Source organism: Octodon degus, unplaced genomic scaffold, assembly GCF_000260255.1.
Source record: "Octodon degus isolate 3935 unplaced genomic scaffold, OctDeg1.0 scaffold00007, whole genome shotgun sequence".
In the NCBI taxonomy this organism is placed as follows: Eukaryota; Metazoa; Chordata; class Mammalia; order Rodentia; family Octodontidae; genus Octodon; species Octodon degus.
Genome location: NW_004524583.1, coordinates 2,410,297 through 2,433,233, shown reverse-complemented (window position 1 = coordinate 2,433,233; position 22,937 = coordinate 2,410,297). Strand labels below are relative to the sequence as shown.

The window sequence follows — 22,937 nt, the reverse complement described above, 5'->3', positions numbered from 1 at the left end:
AATTGCTGATCCTTTCTTAAGTACAAAGCATGATATTTGGCATTGTAAAGCCAGAGAGAAGTAGATGTCATCTGTTTGCTTCAAGAATTTAGAGATAAATGAACTTAAAGTCAATTAGAGGTCAAGATGATCTCTGGCAGAGATAGGAATGGTTCTATAAACTCCCAGAAGGATGCATTGGTTCTCCATGAAAAATAGAGAGCCTGTTCCTGAAGGAAGGTGGATTGTTGTTGAGTCTCAAGATTAAGTAAGAGGATGACAGGCTAAAAAAAAAAATTCCAGTCATTGGAAGGTATATATATACAATTCCCCAGTTGTGAAGGCCTTCAGACATTTGGAAGGCATGGAGCACATTCTCAGGAATGGTGGAGTTGAAAATAAGCAAACTGCTCAAAGCTATATTCTGGAAAACCTTGTGAGGACCCAGGCTTTCAAAGAAAGTATACACTTCAAAGGACATTTCAAGACTGGAACACAGACTAGTGTTTTTAAAGATACCAGTTGGCAGTAACAAGGATGGATTTGAGATAGAAAGTGGCAGGAAAAGAGTTCGAAATTTAACCAGGAGTACAGATGACAGATGATGAGGCCCAGGCTAGGCAGACAAGGGGGAGCAGCCAGGCTACATAGCTGGGTCAGGCATGGAAACAAGACCGGGCAGATAGAGGGAACTGACCTCTGAGAGGTATCTGGGAAAAGCAATAAAATTAATTTTCTTTACCATCCATTTTTCTTTTGCCTCTTCTTTCTTATTTTCTTTTCTCTTCTTTTCATTTTCCCAGGGCAGGGGACAGAGTCCAGGGCCTTCAACAGGACAGTCAAGCACTCTATCACTGACCTGCTCTCAGCTCTTTGTTGCCATTCTTGAAAATATTATAAATGAACCAAAGTACAAGCTGCATGTTCTTGTACAATTATTGTCACTTTTGCTATTATGTTATTATCTCTATGAGAATAGTGTTATTTTCTCTTTTTATTCACAGCTATATCCCAACACATAGAAGAATGTCCAGTTGAGGTTCAATAAATGTTTTTTTGAACAAATACATGCATATAAATATACATAATATTGATTTAGTCGAACTATTAACTAATATTTTAAAATCCTTTAAGCCATACTTTTAAATCTTGCAGTTTACATGTCTTTATTACAGAAAGGAAAGAACTTTGTCTTTTACTTTTCTCACTGAATTCCAGACAACGGTTTGATGAATCTGTTTCCAGTTAGGTTCAAGCTTTCACCTTCTGTCTCTTCGCATATGACAATGTTGACCAAGCTTGCACTATTCATATCAAAGGATTTTATTTTTCATTGTCATGGAGTCTATCTTAAATCTTTATCCTTCACAGTATTATTTAAATCATATATCAAGTCTGTATAAAGTTACTCTCATGTCACGCCAAGGACTTTTCAGGAACTCATTCTCCTTCCTTTCTTCTTTATCCCTTGCCTACTTTCTAGAAACTTAAAATGAAATTGATCTTCCTTTTTGCCTCTCATTACTATTTCTTTTTCCATGTAGATCCCTTTGCTTGACCTCATAACCATATTTACATTCTCAGAATTAAGAAAACCATACTACTATAAAAAAGTTACATCTTCCTTAACCTTACTTAAATGCCTCATGATCTACATCATTTTGTTGTTAAATCAAATTAAAATTGAAACAACAATGTGCTATTACAGTTAGAAGGAAGAGTATTAATATTGAGCTCAAATAACTGTGCTAGACCCTGAAACTAGAGTGCATTTGTGTATAATATGTTGGTACATTGTTCAAATCATACAGATATATTGATATGTTACTATAAATATAAATGATATTTTTAAAAAGTTGTGAGTATATTTAGACTAAGAGACATCCAATGACTTGCCTGTAGTTGCACAGTTACTATTCAGCAACACAAGAGTCTGACTATGAATTTGACTACAATTCTATTTTTCTATAAAAGGATAAATGTCTTAATAAAAGAATTATATCAAAGTGCCCCTGAGATTGTTTTAAGCACTAGTATTCTATAGGTCTAGAAGTCCGTGTAGTAATTTTTGCCTATGACTATGATAATTTCAAAGCAAAACAACTTCAAATCAACATTCACTTTAATCTGATAACCAAGAGTAAGTAAAGGTAAGCAAAGATCTCTTAAGAAGAAAACACAAGTATGATTCTGGGGCTGAACAATAAAAGGCTCAATTCCTAGTTAATTTTCCATCACATTCCAACTCTATTAATGGCAAGTGTTTAGAGTTTAAGTGACAAAATTTAGACAAGCAGAGAAGCCAAAGTTTAATTTAATATCGTGTCAAATATCAGCAGTATGCATAGTATAATCTTGGATACTCAGACCCTGCCTTGTCATCAGAGAAGCATGTTATTATTACCAAATTAAGATACCCAAGTCGGCTGTGCTCTGCCTTCCAGCTTCAAAGCAGAGCTCTGGGGATCAAGACATCAGCACTGTAGTCCTTAGTAATCCCAGTCAGCTTCACTGGGCCCATGTGCTGTCCATATAGGGAATGGCATGTCCTGTGAGTCACAAACAAGGGACTCTGCAGAGAAGGCAGGCTCTGGAAGGCCCGTGGGTCACGAACACGGAGCGGCACCTGGGTGATGGAGCAAATGGCACATTCCTCTCATTTGCTAAATGTGCCTGTTGTGAAGTCAGAAGTAAAGTTCTCTCTGGAATAATCCTCTCCTTATTACCACCACTCAGAGAGAGGCATGGCTCGTTTGAGCTGGAGCAACAGTTCAGTTCATGTAATGGCGCCTTCTGGGTTTACAGGACCATCAGACAGAGAAGGAAAAGCCCCAGGGCACCAGGGTGGTTGAAGAAGAGGGGGCCCAGTGGTTGTTCTTTCCATGTCTTTCTGAGGCCACTTTCCAGAGGAGCTAAGAGCACTTCATTAGGCTGTCACTGTCTGTTGAATCCTTCTTGTGCTTTGTGTTAACCTGGACAGGTGTTGCCACCAGCCTCATGCAAAGTAGACATTTCATAAATGATGCTAATATAAATTATATTTTTATTATTAATATCAAATGTAATATGAATTCATTAACAAAAAAGATAAGAGAGGGAGAACAGGCTACTTTTAGCATTGTATGTGTTTACTGAGAGAGTCATCTTACTCTATTTGTACGACAAAAAATTCCATCATTAACCCGCATTACTTCTGCAAGCATGCCCAAAAGATTATGATCAAACTTACATTCTTACAGCTGGTAGAAAGTCCAATTAATTTCAATTTCAGTAATTTCAATTATATTCTAATTGGATTTTAGTTTGTGAAGTACAGTGACTAGATTTATTAAATCATAACACAAGGCACAACCTTACACTAGTGAGACTGGGCAAACATGCCTTCTGTTTTTTGCCTCTAAAAATGTTGCTCTTTTTTTCTAAATCTGCTTCTTCATGCTCCATCCAGGGCAGGTGATTCTTCTTCCATAAACATTTACAGCTTCCCTGGCTAGATCTCACCAACTTCATATTAAATAACACCAAAGATCTGGGGGAAAAAAACTTATTCTCATCATGTAATCATTCACAAAAGAATAATAGACTAATGCATAAGCATTCCAGGAACATTCATATTCAAAAGCATCAAGAGTTTAGCAAGGATGGTATCATTCATTGTAAAATTTTCACTAAATACAATAACATTATATATTTTGAAGCACACGGTTTTTCTAATTTCTTCTAGATAATGCCATTTCAAGATCTGCCTTTTGTTGATGGTCATTAGGCAAAAACTGCTCAGGGGGAAAAATCCTTTTAAAACTTAAAAGGGAATCAATTCCCTGGATATTTAGTTTTAGTTTGCTGCTTTATGATTTAATTTTCTAAATAAGAGTAAGGTACCAGGAATCTAACTTGAAAACAATGATTCTCCAAAATATCCCTATAGCAACATAGTTTAAGTGCTAGTATTGACTAACCCAACAATTGTACTTGCTTTATTGAAAACAAAGTATTAGATAGCATACAGATTAAAACAAAAACTCAGTTTGCTTGCTTGTTTGTTTTCAGACAGGTGACATGCACACAGAGGAATCTCTAAAGTGTAAATAAACTTACTTGGCTATTTGCCTCTTAGTTTATTTCTTTCAAGCTCAATATCAATACTACAGATTTAGTTAATTTATTATTAGTTATATTTATGTCTATCTTTCTCATTAGATGAGACATTTTTCACAGTTGGAACCTTTTTCTATATGTATTTTTTCTTTTTTTCCCCTAAATTTATTGAGAAATATCAATGAGACAGTTTCAAATCAAATTGGTAGGACAGTTTCAATAATTAACACATTGCATACATTCTTCCTAGTGGTTAACTGCTGTACAAGATGCGGACATGATATCCTATTTACAAACACCATTAAAGCAAATCCCTCTATTCATTAAGAGAATGTAACTATATATCTATACTAACCACTTTGAATACACAGATACAAAATGGACATTCATCTGTAACCTCTTTTTTTGTTAAGTTCCGTTATTTGAATATTATAGGTGTGTAAACTCAGCAAAATATTCCAAAAGAGTCCAGTAGCCCATAATAGTATTGGGCCTTCTGCTTGACTGGCAATGTCAGAAATTATTGACCTGAGTACCCTACAGCTCAACATAACAGCATGGCTTTACTTGTTATATTTCGTTTTTATACTTTTCTGCTGGATGGTTAAGACCAAGGTAAAGCAAGACCTATGCAACAAGAGTTGTAGCTTTTGGGTCTGATAAGGTTAGTGAAATCCCCTCAGGATTTATCCTGAGATCCTGTACCTCAGATTGTAGAACCTTTGTCAGTGTCACCCGTGAGGATGAGTCACGACCATTGCTTGGCCAATGTGCTTTCTGTGAAAGCCTGAGAGAATGTTTTCTCTCCAGGTGACTCTCCTTAGGTACATTCTACATCATCAATCACTTTCCTCTTTGGCCCCATAATCTCCTTGATCAGAAAACTTGGGACACTACTGAGTTACATGACGTTACAATACAGGTTCTCATATGTCCTGAGTCTTAATTGACCTTGGAAGGCTAAGGCCACAATGTTGGCTTTCTGGTGACCCTCCTTTTTCTCTAATTTTGGTCTGCAAACTTAGGTTGTTAACCATCCAGAAGACAAGCTTATTGTTATTACCATACAACTTAGGCTGTTAAGCTTAACCTCACTGTCTGCATATCAAACATCTTAGGCATAACATGGAACAGGTCTTTTTCATCAAGTATTGATATGCTGAACTTTAAATCCCTATAGAATATGATGAAAAAGCATTCAAAAATTAGAATATATTTTATTTTATTTTTTCCTATATATTTTTGTATGCCCACCCTAACATGTTCTCTAGTCTTTAATAACTTTTTTTCTTTTTCTTTTTCTTTTTTTTTTTGTGGAACCAGGGATTGAACTCAGGCCCTTGCGCTTGCCAGGGAAACACTTATTCCCTGCAGCCATCTCCCCTGCCCCTCTTTAATAACTTTTGATATCTACATCTGAAAATCCCAACCCAAGTAAGCATCCTCCAGGGCTGATAATTAGGATGGTGCAAAGAGATTTCTAGGACAAAAGGCCTCCTTTAAACAATGAAGCTCAGTTATTATAATGTAGAACTTGGAGTAGAATAGAAAATTATCACATGTTATCTATATGTTTCATGACAAAATTTGAGATAGTTTTTAATAATATTTCCTAATTTCTAAAGTAATGTTTAAGGCCATATAACGGCATAAAAGTACATCCATCACATGAATTAATACACTTTCCCACTAAAAATGTATTAAATACCACTCAAAATTCATTGAAAAGATCATTTAAAATTAAATTCTATATTTGGTGATTTCAATACTAGTAAGATTTATGCCAAACTAGAGCTAAAGACTTTGTTTGGGAAAATATATACCGTTTTTTTCTCCTACAAATCTTGCCAAGTCTCTATGATTTTCATTGGGTTTAGGAATATTTTCAGGGTATCATATACTTTATATTTAAAAAGTTATTAATTACAGAAAATGACCTTTCAACTACAGCATTTGTACATTTAAAAGACAATGAATATGTGTAATTTCTTTATGTTTGCAATTCTAATGTTCTCATGCCAAACCATTTCCTATCTTCTTATCCATTCTGGCTTATAGTATTTCTCTTCAGCCCATTCTACTTGCAAACTCATTAAAATATAATTTCAAAACATGTTTATTTAAAAGATCACTTCTTTAAAAAATAATGACCTTCTTTGAATTTACAATAAAGGAAAACACCCTCCATTGTCTACCTACAAGTTAATCATCTGAAATGAACGGTTTCTCTTTGAGGACATAAAGGCTTATCTAAGTCCCAAGGAAGCAATGCTTACCTTACGTCCCCATTGTGTGGAATACCACTTGGGATTACTGCTTATTTTGTAAGTGGAGTATTCCTTTTACTCAGCTGACTTGAAAGCACACGTTTTCTTGATTTTTTTTGACACTCGTTTTGACATTAAAATGAAATATAATTTTTAACACACTTCAAAGCACACTAGCATTGTAAGCAAAATAACTGCCTTCTATTGCACTTGGAAATATTCACCCTCCTTATCACTTTGAGTCAGTGACTCAGCTCTGCCTCCTCAGGCAAGCACACCAATTGCTCTGGTACAATGAGAAGGAAGCCTTTCCAAACAACATCACTAGGACAGCAAAGAAGAGCTCCTATCTGCTGCTGCTAGCACTTTGTGTCTCTGTATCCTCCCACTTGAGTCAGTCTGCTGGTATTGCCAAAATTTTGTCCTGAGACATTTTGGTGCTTTAAGACCCTATCTAGGATTTTGCAGTCAAGGCTACACAATAAACCCTTAAATCTCATGTAAGAACCACACACAAACAAAGGAAAATTATGTTTTGCATGCAAGTTTTCAGGATTCCAGCTGTCAAGGCAGCCCAGAATTGGCCACTGTGATTCCAAAAAGAATTACTGTGACTCCTTGAGAAACAATTATAGACATAATTACTGCTCTCTGTCAATCAACTATTGCCAGCTGAATATGTCACTTTAGGGGAATGGGATTATTAGTCCCAAAATATTAAGTCACTAATTTTCATGATATCAAGCTATAGAGATAAATTTTGTACAATGCAATAGTCTGTGAATATTCTGGGGGGTTTTTTTGTTGTTTTTTTTTTTGTTTTGTTTTGGCAGAACTTGGGATTGAATTCAGACCCTTGTGCTTGCCAGGAAAGTGCTTATTCTGCTGAGCTATCTCCCCAGCCTCCATATACTAGTTTCAATCACTTCTATCAAGCTCAAAATTATGGATCATATATATGGCCACACCATCCCGCAAGCTAGTTCTCCTTACATAGCTGCAATATGACTGAATATGTGTGATTCCTCAATATTTCTTTATAATCTGTGATCTAGGAAGCAAGAAGAAACTGCAGGTTACTCAAGAATTACTGCTGTCTCTATTAGTCCATTTTATTTTGCTATGGCAGAATACCTGAGCTTGAGTACTTTGTAAGGCAAAGAGTTTTATTTTGAGACTGGGTGTGATGGCATGTGCCTGCAGTCCCAGCACTTGAGAGGCTGAAAACAGGAGGATCACTACAAATCCGATCTACATAGTGAGACCCTGTATTCCCTGTATCCCCTGTACTAAATGCATAAAAATAAGAGTTTTATTTTTCCCCCATTGTTCTGAAGTCCAACATTGTTTTATAAATATAGCTCCTTGGCTTTCTCTGAAGGCCTTATGGTGGATGGGTTAACATGCACATCCAAAGGAGAAGCATGCACTCTATGTGAAAGGCAATTATGGAACTGACTTGCTTCATAACAGCCCGCTATTCTGAGAACTAATCCACTTTCTTGGAATCTACATTAATCCTTCTATGAGGAAGAAGTCCTAGTGCCCCAATTACCTCTTAAGATCCCACCCTCATTCAACACTGTTACAATGGGGCCTAAGTCGTAACTTGAGCTTCTATGGGCATAAACCATTTTCAAATGGCAACAATATCTGAATCCTTGATCGATATGACATAGCTTTCCAAAGTCTATAGTTCCAGGTGATGTTATTAGAAATTCGGAAGGGTGGCAAGCTCACTGGGAGCAGGATGTGGTAGGACTTCTCCTAGGAAAGGCAGAGTCTACTTGCCATCTACCAAGCCCACCTGATGTGGGTTCTGGCAGTCATGAGGAGACACAATAAGCATTACTAAGAATTAGGCTTTGCTAAGAATACCTCATTTCAGAAATGAACGGGAATTTTTGTCAAGGAAAATAAAAGGCATGTATTTGAGCTTCCTTTACCACTTAACTGAGTGAATATTCTTGTTGCCTTTATTTATAGCTATACATCAATGATGTACGATCACATTTTAATGTAAAATACTAATGTAGAATAGTACTAATACAGCATGAAGTAGCTAGCCATCCAATACTAGATCTTTATCCTTGTGTCGCTCCACATCGTAAAAATTGACATTCCTTTCAAACTAATGTCTCATAAAAATTCAATAATACTTATTAGAAGTGCCTAGGGCATCATCAGGAAGGGTTAGATCCAATCTGTAGTTTAAGGTTCATAAATGAAGCAAGACACAGTCATATGGTATGGGGCTGCTATTATAAGAAGTAGAACTAACAGCTTGTATTATCTTCCTCTAAAATATACTGAACTATGTTGGAATTCTCCCAATGTAGGCTCTAAAAATCCACCAGATTCCCTTAATTTGGGGTGATAGAATCAAAGGTAAAAAAGCTTTGTGTTAGTGTAGCATATTCCATGGTTTTGGTTTAAAAATTTATGAACTGAACTTTGAATTTTGAATTTATTCTATAAGTTATGGAAAACAGATTGTATAGATACATTTGGTATTTGAGCTATAGGCAAACAAAAATAAACCTTATAATTGAGCAAAAATAACAAATATTAAATATTATTATATAATGTGCAATACATAAATAAACAAAAACTAGTCAATTAGGGAGTCAAACAAAGAAACTGTAGAGTTAGAGATGGTCTTTCTAAGAAAGTGACATTTTAACCAAGAATTCTAGATGTTATACTTTAAAATTACATGAAGTGTTTTTAAAACACTATTATGACAATCCCTGTACCAGATTAAAAGAATTGGATCAAAGGATGAAGAATGAAGTCTCCTAAGTGATTATAATTTGTGGCCAGCCTTGAGGCTCATTGATGTAACCAGAAAGCAAGGATCTGAATAAAAAGTAGAGGGAACAGTTTTCATGGCAAAGAGAAGCACTGTAGCCAAGCACAAAGAGGAAACTGATACACTTAGAAAATAGAACAAAGGCAGTGGGAGATGCATTAGGCAGGGATCCTGGTCTTCACTTAAGTAATGCAATTTAAAAGAGTTTAGATTTTATCCTAAGAATAAATTAAATATATTAAATATTTAGCAGAGAAATGACAGACTAGGTTATACAGATCACTGTATCTCCTCTACAGAGAAAGTACTGGAAGATCAGAAGAGGAACTAGAGACTCAAAGGGGAAAAAACATGGTAGCTTACACTGGGTCCACAGCAAAAATGAAGGGAGAATTATTCCGAGCTATTTCAGACGCAGATTTAAGGTTTGCTGAAATAAAGGCGAATGATGGAGAGATGTGAGAGGATCCCTGGATTCATGGTTTTAAACAGCTGGTGAACTGATGCGCTTTTGCTGGCTTGCTCAGCCCTGGAGGGGAAGCTGTTGCAGGGTTGCTCTGTACCTGTAAAAGAGAAGCATCCATGAGCCATCCAGCAGAGGTGCCAAGTAGGCAGCTGGTTAGGTGGGTCTTATGAAAAGTCTACAAATACCAATTTTGAAAGCAGATACATATAGGTGGAATATGAAAGTAGGTGTGACGTGGAAACCTAGAGCAAATCCAGAATAAGTAGGCAGAGACGGTCTCGAGGGCATCATTATGAAACAAAAGAATTACGAATGGCCAGTATTTCTCAACCTTTAGTGGTGCAAAACCAGTTGTTACAGCTTTCCTGGGCTGCACTACGTATAGTTTCTGGTTTTGTGAATTTCGGATGGGGTCTGTGGAACTGCATGCCTAACGTGTGTCCCAGGTTCTGCCCATAAGAGCTACTTGTGAAATATATGATTTAAGATTGTCTTTTCTTTTCCAGCCGCAAGATTTTTCAAAAACCAGATAGAAAGGGCTGGCCAAATAACTCAGTGGATTAAAGCACCTGCTTAGGCAGATTTCGGGACCAGGAATTCGATCCCCTGGCCTGCAGTGCCAGCCCCGCCCCCAGGGCACTCTGAGATAGCGACTGGGACTGGGCATGGTGGCACTCACCTGTAATCCCAGCACTTGGGAGGCTGTAAACAGGAGGATCACTAAGAGTCTGATTTAAGCAGTAAGACACTGCACACCCTGTCCTAAAATAGAAAAAAAGAAGAAAGAAAGAAAGAAAGAAAGAAAGAAAGAAAGAAAGAAAGAAAGAAAGAAAGAAATTTTGTCATTGTGAGAGGAAAGAATTTTAAAATAAAAAACGGAATACCATCATAGAAAAGTATAAGAACTGTTTTATCCTCTCAGTTTTTAAAATATTGGACAAATAGGACAGTTGGTAAGTTTTTATTCAGCATCTTCTCTATGAAAATTATTTTATGGTAAGATAAATGTTACTCTCTCAAAGTAAAATGTATACATTCTCCTGTTGGTATTCCAGCTATATTTGAGAAATACAATGAAACTTAAAGATTTGTGTTCTTAAAGCATCATTTTACACACTCAAAGGCACCTGATGTATGACAGTAAGCGGGACAAGCAATGTAGAATACAGTACAGGCATACTGCATTCTACACATGCAGACACACAAAATGGATTAAGATTGTGAGAATATTATTTTATCTTGCTGTTATTTCTTTTTATAATTTAGGCCTTATATTAAGAGGACAAATAGCTCATTATATAAAGGAAAATTTAAGTACATTACTGTTCTTAGTTACTGGTAACCAAAATTAAAAATAAAAATATCTCCCTTGCTGGACTCCCCCACTGTTACATCGTCAAATATATATTCCATGCTTAAGGTCAGTGAGCTAGTCAATTTCAATTCACTTCTTTAAAAAAATCTAATGTTTCTTAACACATGTGCTTGACATCAAAAGGAAGAAAGTATTGTTTTTTTCATGGTCCTTCAGTCTATTAAATTTAATTATGGATTTTTCTGGCCCATAAAGCAAAATTTGACTTGAAATCTCTGGTTCCATATGATTAAATGGCTGACAAAGGTAGAGAAGCATAATTAGCAGGATGTTCTGAATCAGAACCATGGAACTAAGCTGAGGAACGAGAACTTGCATATCCGTGATGTGTAAATGGAAAGTTAATAATATATGTTGAAACCATCAATAAGATGAAGCCGACAAGAAGTGACTAAATCCGCCCTTTCCTTTGCCAACTGGAGCATGGTTTGCCAGTGGCTGCCCTGCCTCTTCCCTGCCCCTCCAAGCAGCTGGAACAAGCTGGCTCCATCTCATCTCTGGGTATTTAGCAGTAGTTCTCCCCTGCCTCATGCCCACGGGAGCTACAACTCTACTGTCAGCCAGGCTGCCATTCGCCCATTCTCACTACTCCTGATCAGTGTCTCTTTGAAGAAAGGGGAAACCCTACCAAAGTGGCCAACATCAGAAAGAGAGGAATTTTGACTTGTTTATTAACATCCCCAACTTCCCCCATCCTCAATAGCTGTGACGCACACAGCTAGCCCTCCTGAAGATTTCAAGGTTTCAGCCCTGCCATGAGCTGCACAGACCCAATAGCTGCCAATCAAGCAGTGTAGACACTGCCAGGAGGGCCTATGCTGTGCCGAGTGCCCTGCAGGCATGCGGACCAATCATAGTCTTGCACTTTGCCCAGTCAATGGGCCCAAATCTGAACCAATCACAGGCCTACTGCTACTTTCTAAGCAGTGCTCCTCCATACTTTTCAGATTTAGCCTAGAATGGAGCCTACTGCCTGTCAGAATCCAGTTAAAATAAAGCCTCACTCTACTCCTGTAGATCTGCTCATGATTGATTTCTCACAGGCTCAAAAGTTCCTATGAATCTCATGGTTCTGATCCTAAGTAGTGTGGACAGAGCAGTTACTTTAAAAGAGAGTAATAAATACTGAGGGTTGTTAGAGAGCTCTAGAGACCCTCAGTCTGGCCGCATCAAAGGACAGCAGGCAGCAGAGCTCCTGTCAACAGGCATCATCAGGGCTGCCAGGGGGATGCACTCTGCTGATTCATTTGGCTGTCTCCATCAGCCAAAATAAAGAACTCTTACCTGAATGACAATATAGGTAACAATGTTAGTGCCTGTCCTCTGAGACAAACGTTAAGACAAGATTAGACATACAAGAGATTTACTGAAAGTATACATTAAAAGTACCTGTTTCCTAACTAAACTACCCATGTCCCAGTTCTATTTTTGTGATTTTTCCCCCAAATATTGTAGTTGAGAAAGAAAGAAAAGTATTTCTTTATCTGAGTTGGTAATAACACAGCCAGTAATTAGTGAGTTTCTATCAAGCACCTGATACTCTTGCTCCATATTTTACACGTACACTGTCATTTAATCCCCAAAACAAGCCTATGTGGTACAAGAAGGGAGATGGATGTAATTCAATTAACAGATGAAAAAATCAAATTAGGCAATTTACACAGTGTTACAACTAATAAACATAAAGGCTGAGATTTCATCTCATTGTCATAGCCCATTCTCTTCAGCTGAATTGTATCCTTAAATAAATGAAAAGCATTATTAAATACATAAATATCCATTATAAGCACCCTCTGTGTTATAGGTGCTGGAGGAAGCTCTGTGGTCTACAACTTCACAATGTAAAGATGCAATCAGAAAACCACTATTTTACATTTAAATGGTAATGAAACTATATATAATTAGTAATATATGGTGGGAAGTATTACTGTAGCAATTCAGATAAGATTAAAAATGCATACTGAAGTGAAATGGAACAGAATACCTAAGAAAATGGGACTGGCACTGCGCCTTGTTCCATGCATGCAGTTGCAATCAGCAGAGTGTAAAGGAAGGCCTTACAGCCACAGAGCATAAAACCACACTTTAGGAACAGAGATGCTGACATATTCCCAGGACCCTGAGATGCTGATGTCATAGCGCAGGCACGCGTCGATTCACGCATGGAAGATGCTTTTGGAAGCTCAGGCGCTTTGTAGACATTCTCTGAATTAGTGAATCATTTAGTAAGGATATGAGTAAATAATGACCATATTTCTGAAATCATAAAAAGACCACGTTAAATTCGCTTTAAACTTAATTAATGTAATTTAATTTCTTCTTTCATTTTTATATTTTTATGTTTAATAGTAATGATAATGCTACAAAATATTAACATAAAATGAGATCTGTGGGATCCTTTTATTTTGATTGAGTTCACTTCAAGTCACACCCCTAAAAAGTCAGGCACTTAGGGTGCAAATGCCACTATGTTCTCAGTTTCTCTTTCAGTCATCATACTATTGTAATAAAAAGAAAAGCACTCACAGAATCTCCTATAGAAGCTGAGATTTCAAATGAAAAATTCTGAACGGGATGAACCACATTTGGGAATACGAGAAGCATCAGGGAACAATATGAATTATCTATCTTTAATGAGAAAAAGACATTTGACACCTCGGTATTTTATTTTAAATAAGTTGAAAAACATTTCCTATATGTACATGTGGGGGGCTAATGGTAACTTGATAGGTCAATTTAAAATTTGTGATGTGACACACGTTGCAGGCTGAAGGAATTGGGGTCACAGAACACACACTCTCTTTCTTTATCAGGCAATAGATCATACAGTGACAGCTTGTGTGAAGAGGCAGCATCGTCAGATTCTCAAGGCTGTAGGAAGGTCGGCATGTGGCAGTGTGCTTTGTTTTCTGTCTCCACTCAAGCTTAGAATGTTTTGTATATAACAATGGAAGGGAAAAAACAAACTTTGAAATGACCTTTGCCATAAGTGGAATAAAATAAGAACCACTCACGGCTTTGTTAAAATAATCATTGCCATTCAATTCACATGATTTCATTTGGCTGATTCTACACTCCCAACCATGAACACCCAGCAGAACTGATACAGGTTAAGAAAAATGCAAATCAGACTTTTCTGAAGTCACCGAGCAGAACTGTACACAGGAAATTAGCAAGTTTGTTCAAAGAATTGCGTAGCCAGTCACATTTAGTGCTCTGAAACATCCACTGCGGCATAGCTTTGTCAAGGTTTCTCTTGACAGCGTGGGACAGCAATTCCCAATTACAGCATAAAAGTTAATAAAACGACTTTAGTGACTACACAAGTATGTTTGAACCAGACAAGTTCTAAGGGCTATTTCTATAGATGGAAACACTAGTTCTATAAGGTGCTCCCATCATGGGAAGTGATGGCCCTATGATCAAAGGCCAAATGTAGCACAGTGTCTTGTAACTGGGCCTCTCTGCCTCCTTTGAGCAAGGGTGCACATTGTTAATATCGAAGGGAAATAGTATTTGACATTTCTCAATTTACTTGTTAAAATACCAACTTTTAAAGAAGCACCAAAAAACTCCCAATAGCATAATTTAGGCATTTGTTTCAAAGGAAGAAGGAAAACAAAGATGTAAAACCACTAAAATGAGGCAATTCTACTGGAACCCACCAAAGAAATATGTTGCTTTGCTTTGTTTTGTGTTGTTTTGCTTTGTTTTGTTAGTTTAAGCTCAAATTAAAAGACCTTTCAATGCCAAAGTACATTTGAGTTTGGCAAAGATATGATTTGATAAGGTACTATGTTTTTCTTGCTTTCTTTTCAACTCTTGTAATCATTTTTCAAGAAGAAAATGTTTGCTCTAGGAATAGAATTTTGAGTGAAAATTAAAGCATGCAAGAACCTACATGGATGCTTATTTATTTATTTATTTATTTTTAATGCATTTGGTACATGGTCTCACTATGAAGCTCAGACTCATAATAATTCTCCAGTTTTCAGCCTCCCCAGCTCTGGGATTACAGGCATGTGCCACCACACCCTATCTCGGTCGCTGGCTCAGCACCCTCGGGGAGCAGGGCCAGTGTGGCATGCGATGCTGAAGATGGAACCCTGGTCCCTGTGCTGGCCTAAGGAGGTGCTTAGTCCACTGGACTATGTTGCAGTCCCTGGATATATTTTTAAATTAAATTTTTAGCAGAAAAATTTATACAATATCAGGGAAAGTGACACAAAACAAGAATAAATAAGAACTTGAAAATACTTTGGATATTTTGTCACAGTTCAAATGACTTTAGCACCCAAATAAAAGTAATCATTTAAAGTAAAATTTTCATAATTATTGTTCATTGATGTTAAACAATAGAAATGAAGTGTTACATGACAGGAGAGAAGGTTAGCACTCCCCTTGACAAGGATGAAAGAGGCCCTTGAGCCAGGTAACACACATACAATTAAAGCGTGGCATATAACCACTGTTTTTGAGGGCCTGCTGATTTGGCTCAGTGGTAGAATGCTTGCCTAGCAAGCTGGAAGACCTGGGTTCAGTCCTTGGCATCAAAAACAAAAAAATAAACCACCCCTTAAAACAATTCAACCAAAATAATACAGGAAAATCAAAAAAGAACAAAAACAAGGCAACATAAGTGAAAATTATATTTGGTTATAATTTGGTCACAGACATTTGTAATTATTTGAAAATATTAATTTCAAAATTTGAATATCATATATTTTCTAAACAATGAGGTGAAAATAAATCTATGGATAATAATATATCGTAAGAAATATCATGCAAAGTTTAAAAGATTTTTATATTTTCAAATTATGTCAGAAATGTTTCATGAAAATGATATTTTTAAACAAATATTTCAATATTTTGCAGTAGAATTCAAACGAGTAATCAACTGCTATTTAAAATTTTTCAAAAATGACTTCAGAGATGAGATAGGAGAACTGACATATTTGAAAATCGTTGAGAAGGATTTCATAAAGAACTAGAAGAATAAATGAGAGAAGAGAGACATGTCTGAGGCAAAGAAAAGAGTAATAAGGGTTGGAAATGTCTAGTAGTTTGTTATCAGCAGGATAAAACATGAAACTGCTCTCTGGTTTGAGCCAAGAAGCAATAGACAATGTGTTCCCCTTGTCAACCTCAATCAAATTCATAATACTGAACCATATATTCCTAATTTATTTTAACTGATCTTCTTTAGTATTGAAGAGTATTTATTGCATGAAGCATAGTCATTGCAATGAAGAGAAAGAGAAGAATGTACAACAATATTATAGAGAAAAGTAATGTATTTTCTCCTGCAAACAGGCAAAGAAAAAAGAACTTGATACATTTCCAAATGTTTGAATCTAAGGATTTTCACAACAGATGGAGCATGAAAAGGTGTTTTGAATATTCACATGACAATATCACACTAAATGCCCCAATCTTTTTTCTCAATCTAATCCCTGAACCCACCTTTTTTGAGTCATATTTAAATTAAATGAGTGCATGTTTTTTTCAAGTAAAATTAAATACATTGGCATTAGTTAATTCTACTTATCCATACAGTAGGATATTAATTTTAGATTCTCTTAGCTCTAATGAATCCAAACCCTGTTTCTCAGTGAAGCATGAGTGCATTTATTGCATTACTAAACAGGAAATCAAGAGGTGAGAAGATTTAAGGACTGGTTGATTTATCATATCAGTGGTGACGGGAGAAGCCCATATTCCTCATCAGCTCTGTCATCCTCAACATGAACACTACCTTCAGTCAGAATGAAGTGTAGCTATTACAGTTGCAGGACACATTCAGAGTTGTTATTTCCACCAATGTAGTTTTTAAAAGAACTTTTATATAGTTCCTATAAAAATTAAAATAAATCCTTTATTTTGACAATTATTTTTATGCACTGTGATCTGCATTCACAAATTTAATTTCTTCCATGATTTTGGAAAAGATGGTCACATCTGTGTTTGTGCAAGAAAAATGGCCAAGGCTTTGTCAGCCAATGTGGAATTTGCACACAACAACAAAATTTTGCTAAATGATTTTGTTCGCAAACCAAATTGTTGGTAAATAAAAGCTTTCATGAACTGATACACCATAGTATTTTTGTATGTTAGTTTTTTTCTGGAAAAACATAATCATTATAATTTATATTATATTATATTATATCTATAGTCATACAGGATCCAAAGAGGAAGAGTCACAGTGGTCATCTACTGGGCCAGGGGTAGAATTCCAAATGGCCACTGGTGTGCTGGAAACCCAGAGGTTCCATGAGCCATCAGAGAATGAAAGCCCAGAAACTCGTGGTAGAGTCACCCGTGTGGATCTGTGTCAAAAAGCTGGAGAGTCTGTGCTGGGACATGGATAAGCTGGAGACCCATATTGAAAGGCGGTGGTAGAGACCAGGGCTCCTTCAGGAAGGAGCATTTCCATCTTCTTTCAGGTTTTTTCCCACCTATTGGTCGGTGCCACTCGTCCCCAGCGTGGGCCTTCCTCCCTGAGTCTGCAACCTGCACCTCAATCACACAGACCTACCTAAATTTCACTAATGTGCTAGACAGTCCTTACTCTAGTCAAAGTGACATATCATAACTATTGATAAGATGTTTTATTTTTAAATTATCCTCAATTTTTTATGTCATTGCCAAAATTGTTTCCTGAACTCATTCAGGAAAATGCAAGGAGTCACTCATATTATCAACAATAAAATGAATCCACTACAGGAGCTGAAGGTTAAGTTCAGCTTCTCCATATGTACTTATCTGGTTTAAGAAGAAGTAAATATCTGAAAATAATTGCTTTTGGGATTCTCTTCAGAAGAAAAAAATTAAAAGGAATGAAACCTGGATGGAAACCAACAATGTCCTGCAGCAAATGTACATGTTATCCAAATTTAAAGACAAAGAACATAATATTTCTAGAATTTATACACAGTAATACTAAAAAGGATTAATTTAAATCATGTATCTGAACAAAGTCCATATTTGCATAAGTTTCCTCTTCAGAGGAAGCCAGTAAGCTCCTAAACACTCAGGTTCTGGGAACTTCACTTCTTAAACGTCTACTTAGAGGCCTAGTGGTTTCCTTCCAGCAGCCTGCCAGCACAGAGCCTTGCAGCAACTCACTTAAGAATAATGGCAATGCTCTCAGGCAGTTAATCTAATCAGCTTCCCAGGAGAAGCAAAATTGTGACATGGAGCTGCTGGTGGCTACTACAGCACTGTTCCCCTCTGTGCACATGAGGAGCCCGATAAGTAGCAACCAGCCAGTGTCCCTTTCTCTGCTGGACAATGGGTTGTTTATTGCTATTAACAAATTCTGTTAAGGTGGTTATGGATAGCTAATGTGTTGATGCATAAATCCAGGGCGAGAAGTGAGACGTAAAGGACAGTACCCTTTACAACAACCACTTCAAAAAGGCAAGGATGAATTACTTTTCTTTTTCATACAGGGGGAAAGGGACTGCAAAGTTTGCAGGGGTCAGAACTACACTAAGTGGCAATGACAAAGCACTGTCAGAACAAGAAGCAAATATATTCTATGTGCCCAACAGAGAAAAAGATGGCTTCACCAGTTTCTGTTGGCTTCAGCCTTTTGTCCTCCACAAACTTTGCCTCTGGTGTAAATGGTGCCTTTAAACTCAATAACTCACAGAAGTTCTTCTATGAGAGCTGATGGATATTGGCAAGACAAAGTGTTGGTTAAAAAAAAAGTCTGGTAAGTTTTCTTTTCCAAGAAACGCAGGGATCAATGTGAAATAGAGCTTTCCAGCTGGAGCACAAAAACGATGTAACAAGATTACAGGCAGAGGAGTAGACCAGAAGAAAGGTATCAAAGAAGAGGTTTTTATGCATAAGAAGTATGTAAGGCCAGGGCTGGTGAGATAGCTCAGTGGTCTAAAGCACCTACTTGGAACAAGCTTAGCAAAGCACAAGGACCGCGGTTCAATCCCCCAGCACCACATGCCAGCCAGCCCCGCCCCCTGGTGGGCTGAGCTGGCCACACACACACACACGCACACACACACACACACACACACAGAAGTATGTAAGGCATTGAGAAACAAATATCTAAGCTAAGAAAATTATGAAGGTTTACACTTTGCCTTGAGTCCCTAGCCAGTTGCTATTGTTGTATAGATGTTCCCTCAAAGCCCCATGAGGTCATAGGTGGGGCTTTTTCAGGGGTAGCTGGCTGTAGAGTATGTGATCGATTCATAGTGAATGCTAGAATCAAGGGTGTGTGATTCCTAAATCATTTCCCTGATAGATTTGGCACCATCTTAAACCTGATGGCCTATGTAGAATATAAAAAAGAGAAAGTAACTACTAAATCCCCTTGCTTGTTTTGCTACCTTCCACCTATCATGAGCCGGTTCTCCTTCGTGATGCCCATCCATCACACTACCCTGCCTTGGAGCTGGTTGGTAATAGACTGAAACTTCTATGAATGCTAAGCCAAATAAACTTTTCTTCCTTTTACTACAGGTGTTGGGTATTTTGCCTTAAGAATGAGGAAAGCAACTAACTCATCAATCATAAATAAGATTTGATTGTTTCCAAAGCTGGAGTCACCCTGTCCATGAAACTGTGAAATCCCAACTACTCCCTACATTGAACTCTGTCTTCAGGATCAGAGACAGCAAGACCAGTTCACCTTGCTGCAACACCCTCAGTCTAAACAGGAGGAGAATGTTTATTCCCTTATCTAAGAGGAAATGAGCAAATCAAAGCAGTGTTATCGCTAAAGCTTGACTTGATATTAAAACCTTTGGCCAAGTAAAAGCTTTAGAGCTAGGGAAACCACTGGATTATCATCTTCATCTTTTTTTTTTTTAATCAGGAAAATAGAACGTTTGAAAGACTTCCTGTTAATAGTGACTGATAGACTTTTTTTTTAAAGCTAGGTGTGGTGGCATAAGCCTGCAGTAGAATTCTAAGAACCTAAGGTAGAAAGCTCTCAATTATTATTATTATTTTTTTTTCAGTACTGGGGATTGAACTCAGGCCCTTGCGCTTGCCAGGCAGGCACTTCTTCTACTGAGCCATCTCCCCAGCCCTTCAAATACTTGCATAGCCTAAGCAAACTTGATTTAGCAAGACCCTGTCTGAAAAACAAAACAAGAAATCAGAAAGAGCAGGAGTTGTTCAGGGCAAAAGATCTGGACTCAATCCCCAGTACTGTGGGGGAAAAAATCAGTAGCAGTAAATATGTAAGGTCCTACCTATCTCCATTTATTTATTTTTAGCACAATATTTTAAAAGTTCTCATTATGCAGCTTGGACTCATAGTGATCCTTCAAATGTCTTAGACTCCCCACTGCTGGGATTATAGGTGCCTGATTTTGGTGGCCAGCACAGCATGTGGTACCGGGGATGGAACCTAAGTCCTTGCTAGGGAGGTATTTAGACCACCTAGCTATCTCCCCAACCCTACCTGTCTCCATTTGAAGCAAAATTTAACTTTAAAATTTTATCAGATCAATGGTAAACTTTGCTACTTAAGAAAACGTGGTTAGCATGCAGTGCCCATTGCTTCTTCCTCTAGGGACCTTGTCCTTCATTGCACTGACCCTGGCCTACATGACCTCGTTTCCTTCCTCCACTCTTACAAGTCTGTGTGCATTAAGGCTATTTTAAGCAAAGGGAGGAGTAATTTTTGTTTGTCCCTAATTAAAAATTGTATAAAAATAAATGATCTCCAGAAACACAAAGACATATTTCTGTAACTCATGAACGGGCAAATTTTTAAATGAAAAGTTTCAATGCTTACAATTTCCAATTTCATGTTTAAGTGCTACAACATTTTCTTAACATTTTTTTCTCTTTTTAAGTTTCTTTTTCATCACTCTTAAATCTAAAGATTTAAATACAATGTTTTACTTCTCTTGGACTCTAGCTAATTTTTTTTAAATTTTAAAGACAATTAAAATAGAAAAAATAGAAATAATACAAAATTTCACTAAAATAGAAGTAGGAGCAATGGTAATTAGCTAGCATAAGGTTGTCTTCAGGTCAGTTGTTCAGATTACCAGATATAAGCATGAAAAATTGTTCACACACTGACAAAGGATCTACAGACTGCAGTACAGGGTTTCACGGTAAATCCTGAGGGGATTTGACTGACCTTGTCAGATACAAATGTTACATTTCGTGTTATATAGGTCTTGCTTTATCTTGGTCTTAACCACCCAGAAGAAAAGTATAAAAACGAGGTAAGGTAAAGCCATATTAATATGCTGAGCTGTAAAAGGCTCAAGTCAACAACTTCTGACATTGCCAGTCATGCAGATAACCCACTACTATTATGGACTGCTGGACTACATTGGATTGTTTTGCTGAATTCACACACCTACAGTATTTAAATGGCAATGGAATATCCATCTATAGCAAAACTAAACAAAAAAGGGGATACAAATGAAGGACCATTTTGCATCTGTATATACAAAACAGTCAGGATAGATAAATAACTACTTTCTCTTAATTCAATGAGAAGAAAGATTTGTACTAATAGTGTTTGGACAGGATATCATGTCTGCATCTTGTACTATGAATAACTATGAAGATAACAATATACAATGTATTAATTATTCAAACTGTCCTACTAATTGGTTTTGAAACTGTCTCATTGCTATTTGTTTCTCAATAAAATTATTTTAAAAAATGGTCAACAATTTAAAAAGGAGAAAAAAATTAAATATTCACACTTGCTTACTTGCTTTCTTCTCTCTCTCTCTCTCTCTCTCTCTCTCTCTCTCTCTCTCTCTGTCTCTCTCTCTCTTTATGTATGTGGTGCAGGGTCTCACTATGCAGCTTATACTCATAGCAGTCCTCCTGTTTTCAGCCTCCCCAGCACTGGCATTACAGACATGTGGCACCACATCCCAGACCCGGTGGCTGGTTCGGTGTGCTCAGGGGCAGGGCACAGCATGTGGTGCTTGGCATCAAGCCCTGGTTCCTGTGCCTGCCTAAGCAGGCACTTAGTCTGCTGAGATATCTCACTGGCTCTAACTGTTCCTTTCAATAAACCAGCATCGATCAGAAGTACAATTATCCAAGCTGTCCTATGCATATACATATATATTTCTTTTTTCCCTTCCTTCCTTCTTTTGTCCTTTTCCTCATCCCAGTTATGCCTTTCCTTTGAATGGTTTCTTTCGCTTTCACAGAATTTGTGGAACCTTTCAGATTTTATTTACTATTCTAGGATTTTTCACCGTGGAGATAATACGATGTTTACATATGCAGGTATGATTTATTTCACATGTTGTATATCCAACTATGGAAATCAGTGTGAAAATTCCTCAAAAAACCAGGATTTGAGCTCTCATTCAACCCAGCTATTCTCCTTCTGGGTATCTTTCCAGAAGAACTGAACACATCATACCATGAGATATATGTGTATCTATGTTTATAGCAGTGTAATTCATCATATCTAAATCTTGAAAACAATCCAAATCCCCATCAACTGAGTAATGAATACAAATGCTTTGTTATTTTTACACAATGGAGTATTATTCTGCTATAAAAAAGATAAACTTGAGGCTCTTATAGGTAAATGGATGCAACTAGAGGACATACTCTAAATTTTTAAACAGAAACACAACGTAACACTATCTTTATGTCCTGAAATTGGTTACATTCTACCTATCAAAATATTTATATTAATCTCATTTAACTATGATTAAGTGTGTTAATGGTGCGTGAGATCCCTAGAACTCTTTCAAGTGCCTTTCATTGCGTATTTTCTCCATTATAGATCAGCACAGTGCTGTCTTCCACTTTGTCTCATTCATATTAATAATCTAAAGATATTACAGTGATTACAGCTCAGATGTAGTTTTTATTTGAACTTCTAAGCATCAAAGTAGTCTCACTCTTTTATTTTAATCCTTTGAGAAGTAGGTGCAACAGAAAGGTGCCACAGGATAATTATTAGAA

The 22,937-nt window shown here is 37.0% G+C and overlaps 1 pseudogene; it reads left to right on the top strand.

The window, feature by feature from the left end:
• Positions 1-15,363: 15,363 nt before the first annotated feature.
• Positions 15,364-15,474, top strand: LOC111813341 (annotated as a pseudogene).
• The last annotated feature ends 7,463 nt before the right edge of the window (positions 15,475-22,937 follow it).